Source organism: Schistocerca cancellata, chromosome 8, assembly GCF_023864275.1.
Source record: "Schistocerca cancellata isolate TAMUIC-IGC-003103 chromosome 8, iqSchCanc2.1, whole genome shotgun sequence".
Lineage (NCBI taxonomy): Eukaryota > Metazoa > Arthropoda > Insecta > Orthoptera > Acrididae > Schistocerca > Schistocerca cancellata.
In genome coordinates this window covers 354,308,271-354,322,408 of record NC_064633.1, presented here as the reverse complement: position 1 = coordinate 354,322,408, position 14,138 = coordinate 354,308,271, and positions in this window count along the sequence as shown.

Genomic DNA, 14,138 nt, shown 5'->3' with positions numbered 1-14,138 from the left:
GACCTCCGACCATGGGTCTAAGAGTTCTTCGCCTCATAACCGCGAGATTTCCACAGTCACGGAATCGAAAAGATATGCCAACGCTGACAGACTGTTGTGCAGAAAAATATGTTATTGATGACTAACGTTTCTCTTATGTATATCTGTAGTATTTATTAAAATTTTCTAAAAACACTATGAACTTACCCATCAATCCAGAATTATGCTGAACGAGATTCTAAAGGTCTAGCGCTACAATAGTGATGTCTGTCACTTACCTTTCGTTACTGGTACAATAAAATTTGGAAAAAAAATATTTAGATGTTACAAAACATACGTAATGCATCTAAGAATGGTTTGCCTCGGGACAAGTGCGATATCAAGGTGCAGTTACCAGTTCAACATACATCAAGTGAAAGTGAATTATCGTAAATAACCTCGTCAGCTTCCTGTTTACCAGGCAGATGGCTTCGTATTTACCTGCTGCTTCTGATGTTCAAATGGTTCAAATGGCTCTAAGCACTATGGAACTTAACAGCTATGGTCATCAGTCCCCTAGAACTTAAAACTACTTACACCTAATTAATCTAAGGACATCACACAACACCCAGTCATCACGAGGCAGAGAAAATCCCTGACACCGCCGGGAATCGAACCCGGGAACCCGGGCGCGGGAAGCGAGAACGCTACCGTACGACCACGAGCTGCGGACAGCTTCTGATGTATTAGTCCCTGGTGGCTACTGAACATCTTTATTATTTGAATGCATTCTTTGGCCGAGGAAATACCGTACCAACTTCCGTGTAAAAAAATGTGGTGAGGAGTATGATACAGGACTTCATTGTATGAAAGTAGTAGCTACACGAGGTGGGATAGCATTTGGTCGTTATGCTCTCAAACAACTAGTGCACAATCCTGACACATATATCTGAAACCTACAAGACTCACACATCAAAATAATGAGATCAACTATAGATTCTACAAATGACTTGCAGACACTATTTAAACAAATTTATGCTTATTGTCCAGTAACTAGTACAAAGTAGAGCGAGCCCTAGAAACGTACTTCCTATTATGTCGTCTAACAGCAGAGGTTATAACACTCCTAACTGCTACTGTTATACCATAACCTCAATGCCAGAAACAGGTTGTGACATAAAACTATTTTGTAAAAGCAACTATGGCACAAAGCAACAGAGCAGTGTTACCCTCTGAGAGGAATTTTGTTATGTTGACCGTGTTGTTCCTAAAGGAGGTGGCTTATCGGAAATGAAAGTCAGAATTACGTAAATATTTGAATAGTAACAAACAAAATTTTGCCTAGCAATACTGTTTATAGAATAAGGGAAACGGTCGCCAGCCTAATTAGGCAAGAGAAAGATTAACGTTCTCGTTTAAGAATGTAGGTATAAGTAACTATAACGGACAAACACAACCTAGACTTAGCCACACGCGAGTGCAATGAACTCTGACACACATATGTTTTAAGAACTATTTGCAAAAATTATAAGAGATACCGAAACACCCTATTACTTTCAGGCTTACATAAATTATGGTTTTACTAATTAGTGGTCTTTCCGTTACTTGATACTCAGCATTAATACAATAGACAAACTGTGGATCTTGTTATATTATTAATATGCACTTCCTATACACAAGAGAGACATACACTTAACAAACATGAGCATATAATGTTTCACAACTGCAGATTTCCACTTTTACTACAGCGAAACACAATGTTGACAAAATTTCAAGAAACTGACTCACCTTTTTGAATTTACTACAGATATCAAGGTGATCATTTGCTAAGCAAAACTTTAGAAGCCTCAGTCTTAAGAACTTTTAATTTTGCAGTTGGCAACAGCACTTTAATAAGCAGTTTTAATAGGAAAATTATTTTCAGCAAACAATATTTACTTTAACTCACTCTATTGCCACATTAATTTTAACTTTCTTTTTACTAAGTTCAAGAGGCATTAATTAGCAAAACTCTAGGCTTTAATTTCTTTTAGTAAGGACAGTCGGATATCACTTTAGCTCAAACGGAGAGGAACCTGAGAGGTGTTATGATGAGGAGAAAAATCAAGGTAGGTACATAAATTCAGATACAAATTACCTTATATTTCAGCACATTAGCACGTCCATTAAGCTGATCCTTCACTGTACATCATTATAGTATTACGTTGCAAAGATTGCGCAATGTGGTGGCAACTGCATGTTGGTAAGTGGAATTGTAGGCAGAATTGCTGGACTCTGTCATTTCTTGGTGGCGATGATAGATACAAACTCCAGAATAGTTCCAGCTATTTATCCATCCATCCGAGGCCTTGGAAAGAAGCAGGAAAAGCCTCTCTCTGAATCAGCACAATATGCACCTTTATAATGGCAGTGCACGGACTCGTAGCTCGTCTCCGACTGCTGGCTCGTCCCCGACTGACTATCAGTTCCACCTTTTTCACCTACGCCAACCACAATTTGCGCGCGCTACACAGTTCCGTTCCCGAGGGGAACCACTACACCTTTTACATACAAATTAACTAAGAACCCTAAGTGAGGGTCAGCAATTTACGTAACAGCAACCAAATACATTAAATAAAACAAAACATTTACACATATTGACAACTCTACAAAAAATTATTCACACAAAATTACAATCATATACAGTAAGTTTTGTTCCCTCCAAATGGGACAAAGAATATAAATTGCAGATACACTACTTTGCATTGAACCAAACCATGACATCAAAGTTTGTACAAAGAAAGAGGTATACAATTTTGTGTTATCTATTCAATCAAAGACATTTACAGGAGCTTAACGATGTAATATTAAATGAAAAAAAAAGCAAAATAAATGAGTAGAGCATTAGAGCTATGGTGTTACAAGGTGACTTCTCTTTCACACAAAATTTTGTTTCAAGATTCATAGATTTGTTTGACCAAGGGGGGAGCCCATGAGGACAGTCGGAATAACTGGTAGTTTTTTGTACTATCAGTCTTCTGATAGATTTGATGTGGCCCGCACGAATTCCTCTTCACTTCAGTGTAGCACTTTCAATCTACGTCCTCAGTTATTTGCTAGACGTATCCCAATATCCGTTTTACTCTAAAGTTTTTACCCTCTACAGCTCTTTCTAGTGCTATGATAGTTATTCAAAGATGTCTTAACATATGTCCTACCATCCTGTCCCTTCTTCTTGTCAGTTTTCCATACGTTCCTTTCCTCGCCGATTATCTGTAGAACTTGCTCATTCCATACCATATTAGTCTACCTAATTTTTAACATTCATCTGTAGAACGACATCTCAAATGCTTCGATTCTCTTCTTTTCTGATTTTCCCACTGTCCGCGTCTGATTACGATAAAATGATGTGCTCCAAAAGTATATTTCCAATTATTTGTTACTCAAATATAGGCCTATGTTTGACACCAATAGACTTCTTTTGGCCAGGAATACTATTTTTTCCGTTGCTAGTCTGGTTATTACTTACTCTTTGCTCCGTCCGTCAAGGGTTTTTTGCTACCTAGGTAATACAATTCTTTCAACTACCTTGGGATTTCCTATCCTGATGTTAATACACTACAACTTCCTAAATGTCGCTCCTTTATAGACCTCGAAGATAATATTTGACTAATTAAAGTGCGCGCTGAGGCATATAAGAAATCGTTCTTCCGTCATCGATAGGCCAGTGAACAGGGAAGAAGACCTAACAAGAGGTGAAAGGGGAAAAACTCCCTGCTATTCAGTTCACAGTGATTTCTAGAGTAGGTGCACAATTTTCACATTACAGTAATCAGTTAGTATTACATCAAATACTGAACATGTTTATTGGCGCTATGAAGTAATTTGTGTACAGTACATGACTGTTGCAGGTTTAAAAACATGCATCGAGGTTCAGTTTACGAATGTTGATACAAAGTGTTTGGTTTTATCTGCCGAGTGTGAGCTACTAGTAACTGACTGAGTTGCAGCGAGGGCTTCAGCAATCTTAAAGCATAGTAGTATTATGATAGCAAAAGGAAGAACCAGAAATTTTCAGGGAAATCTTTCATACGATCGCTTTCTACTTATAATTTCATACGAACGTCTCTTGCAGTACATTTTTATCATTCTATACAGGGTGTTACAAAAAGGTACGGCCAAACTTTCAGGAAACATTCCTCACACACAAAGAAAGAAAATATGTTATGTGGACATGTGTCCGAAAACGCTTACTTTTCATGTTAGAGCTCATTTTATTACTTCAAATCACATTAATCATGGAATGGAAACACACAGCAACAGAACGTACCAACGTGACATCAAACACTTTGTTACAGGAAATGTTCAAAATGTCCTCCGTTAGCAAGGATACATGCATCCACCCTCCGTCGCATGGAATCCCTGAAGCGCTGATGCAGCCCTGGAGAATGGCGTATTGTATCACAGCCGTCCACAATACGAGCACGAAGAGTCTCTACATTTGGTACCTGGGTTGCATAGACAAGAGCTTTCAAATGCCCCCATAAGTGAAAGTCAGGAGGGTTGAGGTCAGGAGAGTGTGGAGGCCATGGAATTGGTCCGCGTCTACCAATCCATCGGTCACCGAATCCGTTGTTGAGAAGCGTACGAACACTTCGACTGAAATGTGCAGGAGCTCCATCGTGCATGAACCACATGTTGTGTCGTACTTGTAAAGGCACATGTTCTAGCAGCACAGGTAGAGCATCCCGTATGAAATCATGATAACGTGCTCCATTGAGCGTAGGTGAGAGAACATGGGACCCAATCAAGACATCACCAACAATGCCTGCCCAAACGTTCACAGAAAATCTGATTGCACAATTGCGTGCGGATTCTCGTCAGCTCACACATGTAGATTGTGAAAATTCACAATTTGATCATGTTGGAATGAAGCCTCATCCGTAAAGAGAACATTTGCACTGAAATGAGGATTGACACATTGTTGGATGAACCTTTCGCAGAAGTGTACCCGTGGAGGCCAATCAGCTGCTGTTAGTGCCTGCACACGCTGTACATGGTACGGAAACAACTGGTTCTCCCGTAGCACTCTCCATACAGTGACGTGGTCAACGTTACCTTGTACAGCAGCAACTTCCCTGACGCTGACATTAGGATTATCGTCAACTGCACGAAGAATAGCCTCGTCTATTGCAGGTGTCCTCGTCGTTCTAGGTCTTCCCCAGTCGCGAGTCATAGGCTGGAATGTTCCGTGCTCCCTAAGACGCCGATCAATTGCTTCGAACGTCTTCCTGTCGGGACACCTTCGTTCTGGAAATCTGTCTCGATACAAACGTACCGCGCCACGGCTATTGCCCGTGCTAATCCATACATCAAATGCGCATCTGCCAACTCCCCATTTGTAAACATTGCACAGACTGCAAAACCACGTTCGTGTGGAACACTAACCTGTTGATGCTGCGTACTGACGTGCTTGATGCTAGTACTGTAGAGCAATGAGTCGCATGTCAACACAAGCACCGAAGTCAACATTAGCTTCCTTCAATTGGGCCAACTGGCGGTGAATCGAGGAAGTACAGTACATACTGACGAAACAAAAATGAGCTCTAACATGGAGATAAAGCGTTTCCGGACACATGTCCTCATAACATCTTTTCTTTATTTATGTGTGAGGAATGTTTCCTGAAAGTTTGGCCGTACCTTTTTGTAACACCCTGTGAAAAACACATCTGACACACTTTTGCTCTTTAAAGATTGAGAATTGGGTTCATTGAATTCTAATTGATTAAGAAACAGAGGAATTACCGACATTGGTTGCTAATGGACGCTGATGATGCAAATCAGGGGGAAAGTTGAAAATTGTGCTGGATTGGGATTCCAACCCAGCTCTCCTACTAACTAGGCAGATGTGCTGACCAGTGCGCCATCCGGACACAGAGCTTATCGCAACTGCACGGACTACCATAGCACGCCCCCCATCAGACCCAAATCCTCAAATTATTCACACACTACTAACGTAGTGCCCCATGCTCATTATCCTCCTTATTCGCGACATTTCGCCGATTCCCGTAAGAGCTCGACCATGGTGTACATCCGCACTGAAGAAATCATTGGCCGTCCTGGCCTCATATGTATAAATTCGGACATGTCCGAAATTACAGACACTACATATAATTTCCCTTGTGTGGCAACATACGCTTTCACTAATAGCAGGAAAGGAAAATAAACTTAGCTCACAGAGCTACTTCATTATAAGGTTACGTTAACTGGAAATGCAGTACTTTTTCACTTGATAGTGAGGACTGATGAAGAAAAATGCATTATTCATTCTATAAATGAATTATTACACTACGAATATGGTTTATATTCTCAGTTTTTTAGTAGCAACCATCGAACACGAGAGATATTTGTAGGCCTGTATTACTACACATACTGCTTTGATACGAATGAAAACCAATATCCCCTCGGTAATGCGTCCGAGGAAGATGAGAACTTCAGTAGTGAAACTCTTGAACTCTTCTAACTTTGGAAAAGTTTGGAAAGCCGATAAAAGGCAGCCCTCACTTCGCTGAGGGTTGGAATTGGAAGCAGTTTCCAAAGTAACTTCTTTCTGACAGGTGCTCCCCCGGTTACAGCCTACACCTTCTCCTTTGTACTTGTTGCATTACTTCCATCTCTCTTCTGTCCCCTCCCATCCTCCTCCGCTCCCTTTTCTCCTCTCTCTCTCTCTCTCTCTCTCTCTCTCTCTCTCTCTCTCTCTCTCTCTCTCCCTCTCCCTCCCCCTCCCCCACATACCCTCCCTCCCATACCAAGTCCGCAAAACCGTGCACACTTCTCCTAACTGCAACGGAGTACAAAAGCAGTAATATGTGGATATTTTGTTGTATCCCTTCGCACAGGAACTGAGGCATACGGAAAATGTCGTAAAAGATGCTCTGCACGTACAATGAGTACAAAAACAGTAATATGTGGATATTTTATTGTATCCCTTCGCACAGAAACTGAGGCATACGGAAAATGTCGTAAAAGATGCTCTGCACGTACAATGAGTTAGAACTTCTTCTTCCTCGCTATTGATATGTGTCCCAGACCAGTGTTTTACAGTATCTGTAATTACTTTTGGTGAATGTTGCAACAGCTGTCACGTAAAAATAGCGAACAAGGGTTCCAGAATTGAAAACCGTCGCTACATTCTCTGAACATTTCCCGTAGTTATGGGTAAGACAAGAGAGAGTAGACGGTGTACATTGCTATGATATCATTCAGAATTCTCTTGCTATTTATGACATCATTCAGAATTCTCATTCAGAATTCTCTCTCTCTCTTCCTTTTCTTGTTCGCTTCTTCTACTTCTTCATACCTGCATATCTAACTTACATTAAACGGATACAGAGAGTTTAAAACATTCTGCACCATTTTCTCATGGAGTGCAATACCTAGAGACTGACTTGGGACGGATATAGAAACACGATGACCGACAATGTCCGTATTAGGATAGGATACATGAGAAGAGTTCCTAAAAAGTGTAAGATATTTGTTAATAAAATCACATTTTTTTTAAAATTTTACGTCAGTCGGTCCTTGACCAGCGTTGTTTTGTCTTGAGCTGAAGCTCTACCAAACTATGTTAATACACTTCGTCTCAGATTTAAATTATTTTATGCTACCACGTCGAAGAAATAATTTTCGAATTCTGGAGGAGTTCTTAAAACCAATATAAAAGAAAAATATTTAAATCAAATCACTAGATGAAGAAATATGCTGAACAGATTTATTTTATGAACACTTAATATTTACTGTAACTCTTCCCCACGTACATCGTTTCGGAGTCATAAAAGGAGATACATACGTTGATGGCTTCCGTGCACATCTGTAGAAGGAATGTAAGTGGCACTTTTTGATAAAAAATACGGTTAGAGCGTGTGTTCGATGGTTGCTACTGAAAAAATCCTTTAATGATCTGTGGGGCACAAAAATAAAGACGTAGATATCCACACAGGTACTCTTTGCAGCGCCAGGTATCTCTTAGCACCAGGCAGGAGCTTTGGCCGGTGCTGGCCAGTCAGAGCACTGCGAGTTCCTACTTCGTATGGAAGTGTTGTTCAGTGCACAAAGCATACTTATCCTTCTGCTTCTGCTCCGACATACTCTACTGGACATACGTAGTTTTGATGCTTGTCTAGTGATTGTGAAACAGGCGCATGCGACCGACAACTATGAGGAATACGATGAGATCGCAGTAAGCGACGTTTATTCAGGTTCCTTTTACGTTTTTGAGAATTTACATCTGTTTTAAGGTTACGCAGAATTGTATTCCCTTTCATATTTCATTTTTCGCTCTAACCTTCAGTTGGAAAAGTTATTCGTTTGTTCTCTCTCTGAATCTTATCCTAACACGTGGTGATTTGTTTCTAATTTAACTCTAAATGGATTCAAGTTTCTCTCACAAGTAAGGATGTTAAACGGTTTCTTCTGATACATTTCTACCATCCATGAACTATAGTTTTGTGAACGACTTATCTGTATGCTCTGTAACTGTTCATCCGCACTTTGTTATATGACTACATTTGCTATCTTGAGTTGGTTCGTATATTCTGGGAAACACCATTTTGACTATCTGGTTGATCTGAAAATAGGTCCCGACCAGAAATTAGTCATCAAGTAAATAAAAGCGAAATGTGCAACATTGGCTATTTTTTTCGTTATATTGGTTAACTTTGCCTTTCAAATATTGCATATACATTTCACATACGTTAGGCTTTCGCGAATTTATTATCTCGCACACCTTCCTTCGTTCACGAGTTCCATACCGTGTCCTAAATCTCTGCATGTCTTGTGAAAGACTTCATCCATAAAAAATTTGCCCCATTCACTTTCATTGTATTTCGTCCACGCGCAACGGAGCATCAGTACCTAGTGCCTATAATTATACTGCCTAAGATATTTAGCGCCACAGGTAAGGCCGTAAGCCACGTAATGCAGTATTATGAGACGTGCGGTTGCAGAGACGGTGTCATCGGGAACTTACTGCTACCACCACACCAGCTCTTGGATTTACATGTTCTTAAGCAGTGTTGCTCACAAAAGACAAAAATATTGGTCCTGCCCAAGTTTATGTCGTAACAGATGATGTCTCTTCTTCTTGTCAGTCATATATTTATGTCCTCGGCGATTCTGCGGAGAACCTCCTCATTCCTCACCTAATCAGGTCACATAATTTTCAGCATTACTTCTGCCAGTACCTCGTCTCCTACCTTCCAAACTTTACAGAAGCTCTCCTGCGAGAGCCATGTCTCCGCAATATCCTTTCTTTCAGGAGTGCTAGTTCTGCAAGGTTCACAGGAGAGCTTCTGAAACAATATAGTGCGATCTTTTGTTGCCAGTATTGTAAACTAAAATTCCTCTGTGTTACTTCTGAGTAGCTCACCAATTTCGTTGCGATTTGCGGAATTTTTTCTATCTCAAAAACAAAAATAATTACAGTCATATCATTTTATTACGGTTCACGTTCAGTTTCTGTGGATATGTAGGGTATCCCAGGAAGATGCTCATTATTCACGGATAAGATACTAACGATCAATCGAGGCAAAGAAGTCTAGTAAACATGGGCTCTAAAAATCATACTTAAAGAGTTGTGAGCATTCGTTCATCTACGATACTATAAAACACATATCGTCCATCCAACAATGGCTCTTAGGTCTTAAGGTACGCATTGTTGAGCACATGTTTACGGGCTACTGTTTTCTTGTTTTGTTCCATACTACATCCTCTCAGAATATGGAAAGCAAAGAGCTTGCGGTAGAAGAGATGTTTCATAAAATCGAAGATGACCAAGGGCAATTAGCTCTTAAGGTATGTGTTTAGAGTTCAGTTTTACTAGACACTTGTCCTTCGAATGATAGTTCCTGTCATATCCCTGACTATTAACCATTCCTCCTGGGACAGCCTGTATGTCATGGCAGAAATCAGGTTCACAAAAATATATAAACATGCAGGTTCAACTTCAAATGTATAGCGGAATTCTACAGTTATTTATTTTTCGATTAATTAGGAGAGATTTCTTTCTTGGATCATCGGTCCTCTGACTAGTTTGAAGCGGCCCTCCAGGAATTCCTCACTTGCTACCTATATCCTCAATTATTTGCTGGTTGTATACCAATCTCTGTCTGCCTCCACTGTTCTTACACTCAACAGCTCGCTCTAATACTATGGACATTATTCCTTTATGTCGTAACAGATGATGTCTTTTCTTCTTGTCAGTCATATATTTATGTCCTCGGCGATTCTGCGGAGAACCTCCTCATTCCTTACCTAATCAGGTCACATAATTTTCAGCATGTCCAAATCTTCTATTCTCTTCTGTTTCCAACTTTCCAAAGTCCATGTCTCACTCCCATACTCCAACCATCGTGTATCAGAAATTTCTTCGCAAAATTAAGGCCAACGTCTGATACTAGTAGACTTATCTTGGCCAGGAATGCCCTTTTAGCCACAGCTAATCTGCTTTTGATGTCCTTCTTGCTCCGTCCATCATTGGTTATTTTGCTGCCTAGTTAGCAGAATTTCTTAACTTCACTTATTTAGTGATCAGTAATTATGATGTCGAGCTTCTCACTGTTCTCATTTCTACTACTTCTCATTATTTTCGTCTTTCTTCGATTTGCTCTCAATCCAGAGTCTGGACTCATTAGATTGTTCATTCCATTCAACAAGTCCTGTAACGAAACTTCCTGGCAGATTAAAACTGTGTGCCCGACCAAGACTCGAACTCGGGACCTTTGCCTTTCGCGGGCAAGTGCTCTACCAACTGAGCTACCGAAGCACGACTCACGCCCGGTACTCACAGCATTACTTCTGCCAGTACCTCGTCTCCTACCTTCCAAACTTTACAGAAGCTCTCCTGCGAGAGCCATGTCTCCGCAATATCCTTTCTTTCATGAGTGCTAGTTCTGCAAGGTTCGCAGGAGAGCTTCTGTAAAGTTTGGAAGGTAGGAGACGAGGTACTTGCAGAAGTACAGCTGTGAGTACCGGGCGTGAGTAGTGCTTCGGTAGCTCAGTTGGTGCCCGCATCTCGTGGCCGTGCGGTAGCGTTCTCGCTTCCCACGCCCGGGTTCCCGGGTTCGATTCCCGGCGGGGTCAGGGATTTTCTTTGCCTCGTGATGGCTGGGTGTTGTGTGCTGTCCTTAGGTTAGTTAGGTTTAAAATGCCAGCACGGTAGCTCAGCGTGTTCGGTCAGAGGGTTAGCTGCCCTCTGTAATAAAAAAACTGAGTTAATGGATCAACGACGAACTGAAACGGGTGTATTGCGACGTCCGCCCCAAGCAGATACAACGAAGGAAAACGAACAAAATGAGATTTAAAAAAAAAAGTTGGTAGAGCACTTGCCCGCGAAAGGCAAAGGTCCCGAGTTCGAGTCTCGGTCGGACACACAGTTTTAATCTGCCAGGAAGTTTCATATCAGCGCACACTCCGCTGCAGAGTGAAAATCTCATTCTGGAAGTCCTGTAACATTTCTTCACTTTCAGTGAGGATAGCAAGTCATCAACGAGTTTTAAAATTGCTGCCGTTTCACCCTGAAATTTAATGTCAATCTGAAACCTTTCTTTTTCTCCATCGTTCCCTCTTCGATGTACAGAATGAAAAGTAGGGGCGTAAGACTACGTCCCTGTCTTGTACACTTCTTTATGTCGTGTTTATCCATTCAAGCAACTGCTTCACCTACAAATTACAGTGCGTCCAGTAGAGCACTCCAATCAATTGCGGCACGCTTCGTTAAGTGGTCCTCTTGCGGGTGATGGATTGTCTGGGCAGAGTGTCGCCCACTTCCGCCCAGGGGGCTCCTTCCGGCAGGAGAACAGCGGCGCGAGGCGGGCCGCTTGATGACCTGTCTGGACGATGAGCAACAAGTGGTGGAGGGAGGGAGGCAGCGGCCATTAGAGAGGCCAGCGCAACAGGCCCCGGCCATCAGTCTGCGTCTCCAGTCCGGGAGCTGCGGGGCTGCCGCCGCGCACCGCCGCTCCTTAAGCGACACCGTGGCGCACCGGCTACTGCGCGCAGACTGCACCCTGCTGTTGACCTGGTTAACCACTACAACATCCCATAAAACTTGAACATTCCTCCGTAGTCCGGAACATTTGGCAGGAAGTATTCTCTTACACCGTTTTGTCAGCTGATATGACGTAAATCCCCATTGTACTTGTAACGTATGGTGAATGTGTGGTTGCCTAATATTGTCTCCACAGTGGAACTGTCATACCTACAGATGATTAAGATGACCCTGCCATTGACAAACTACATTTAGAGATTTCCATAAAAGGAATTATCGTGTCGTACTTTTACTTGACTTCATTTTAGCACATTAAACCAGTCACTCCCATCAGGTTGCTACTAGAGTGAATCACCTCATGGTTGCGTAAATTATTTATTCTCAAAAAAATGAGTACAAAAGATTGTATAAATATGAAGTACGCAATGTCGGTTTCTACCTTATAGGTAATTTCGAGATAGATAGAACATTATTAGATGGACCGAAAGTTGACTGATACTGATAAGCAGTGGCAAACAGAAGACCTACACTCTGACTGGCATTTTCAGAAAAACCTCAGTTGACAAGCAAATGGAACTCAGTAATTTACTGTATTTTATGAATTATGTGTCCTTCTTGGAAGTCGGATCTGGAAGCAGGAGAGATTTGGAGAGATTGAGTAAGAGTCTCTAATCATTCTTTCCACCACGCTGTAGTCTTCTAAAGTTCTGTCCCCAGCGCAGAAGAGAGCTCGTCTGTCGTGGGATCTTCTTCGGAGGAGGCTGCTATGCTGTCACCTCAAACCTGTGATTGTGGTCTCTATGGGGTACCACATGCACAGGTTAGTCTCTGTATCTACAGAGGGCAAGATCTGTAGCTCAAATGGTTCAAATGGCTCTGAGGACTATGAGACAACATCTGAGGTCATCAGTCCCCTAGAACTTACAACTACTTAAACCTAACTAACCTAAGGACACCACACACACTCATGCCCGAGGCAGGATTCGAACCTGCGACCGTAACGGTCGCGCGGTTCGAGACTGAAGCGCCTAGAACCGCTCGGCCACTCCGGCCGACCAGATCTGTAGTACTGAAATGATGGTAGGCGATACTTCTCACTAATGTATCCTGTTTGGATATTATTTAAATATTCACACATTTTTCACCGTCTTTAACGACATTTGACATAGCTTTCTCGATTGTATGGTACCTTTTCTATCCAACTTCCGATACAGAGAAAGACATGTGCGCCCCTCCAGAACGCCCGAGACAGAGTTACGTGTCCGGCCCTGCAAAACGCACGAAACAGATTGACTAGCGCAGATGGAACAGATAATGTCCCGTCAGAATGTCCAAAATCATTAGGGGAAATGGCAACAAAACGACTATTCACTTCGGTGTGTAGAGTGTATGAGTCTGGCGACATTCCATCTTACTTTCAGAAAAATATAATCCACTCAATTCTGAAGACTGCAAGAGCTGAGAAGTGCGAGAATCATCGCAGAATCAGCTTAATGGCTCACGATTCTTGGTTGCTGACGAGAGTAATATGCAGGAGAGTGGCAATGGAAATATCGAATGAACTAGAGGACGATCAGTTTGGCTTTAGGAAAGATAAGGCACCAAAGAAACAATTCTGACGTTGCGGTTGATAATGGAAGAAAGATTAAAGAAAAATCAAGACACATTCGTAGGATTTGTTGATCTGTAAAAAGCTTTCGACAGTGTAAAATGGTGCAAGATGTTCGAAATTCTGAGAAAAATAGGGGTAGTCTATATGGAGAGACAGTTAATATACAATATGTACAACACAGAAGAGGGAACAATAAGAGTGGACTACCAAGCAAGAAGTGATTGGATTAAAAAGGGTGTAAGACAAGGATGTAGTCTATCGCCCCTACTGTTGAATCTGTACGTCGAAGAAGCAATGCTGAACATAAAGGAAAGGGGCAGGAGTGAAATTAAAATTCAAGGTGAAAGGATATCAATGATATGATATGGCTACCCTGAGTGAAAATGAAGAATAACATGATCTATTGATGGGAATGAACAGTCTAATGAGTAAAGAATATGGCTTGAAAGTAAACCGGAGAAAGGCCAAAGTAATGAGAAGTAGCAGAAATAAGAAGAGCGAGATGCTTAATATCGGGATTGATGATCATGAAGTAGAAGAAGT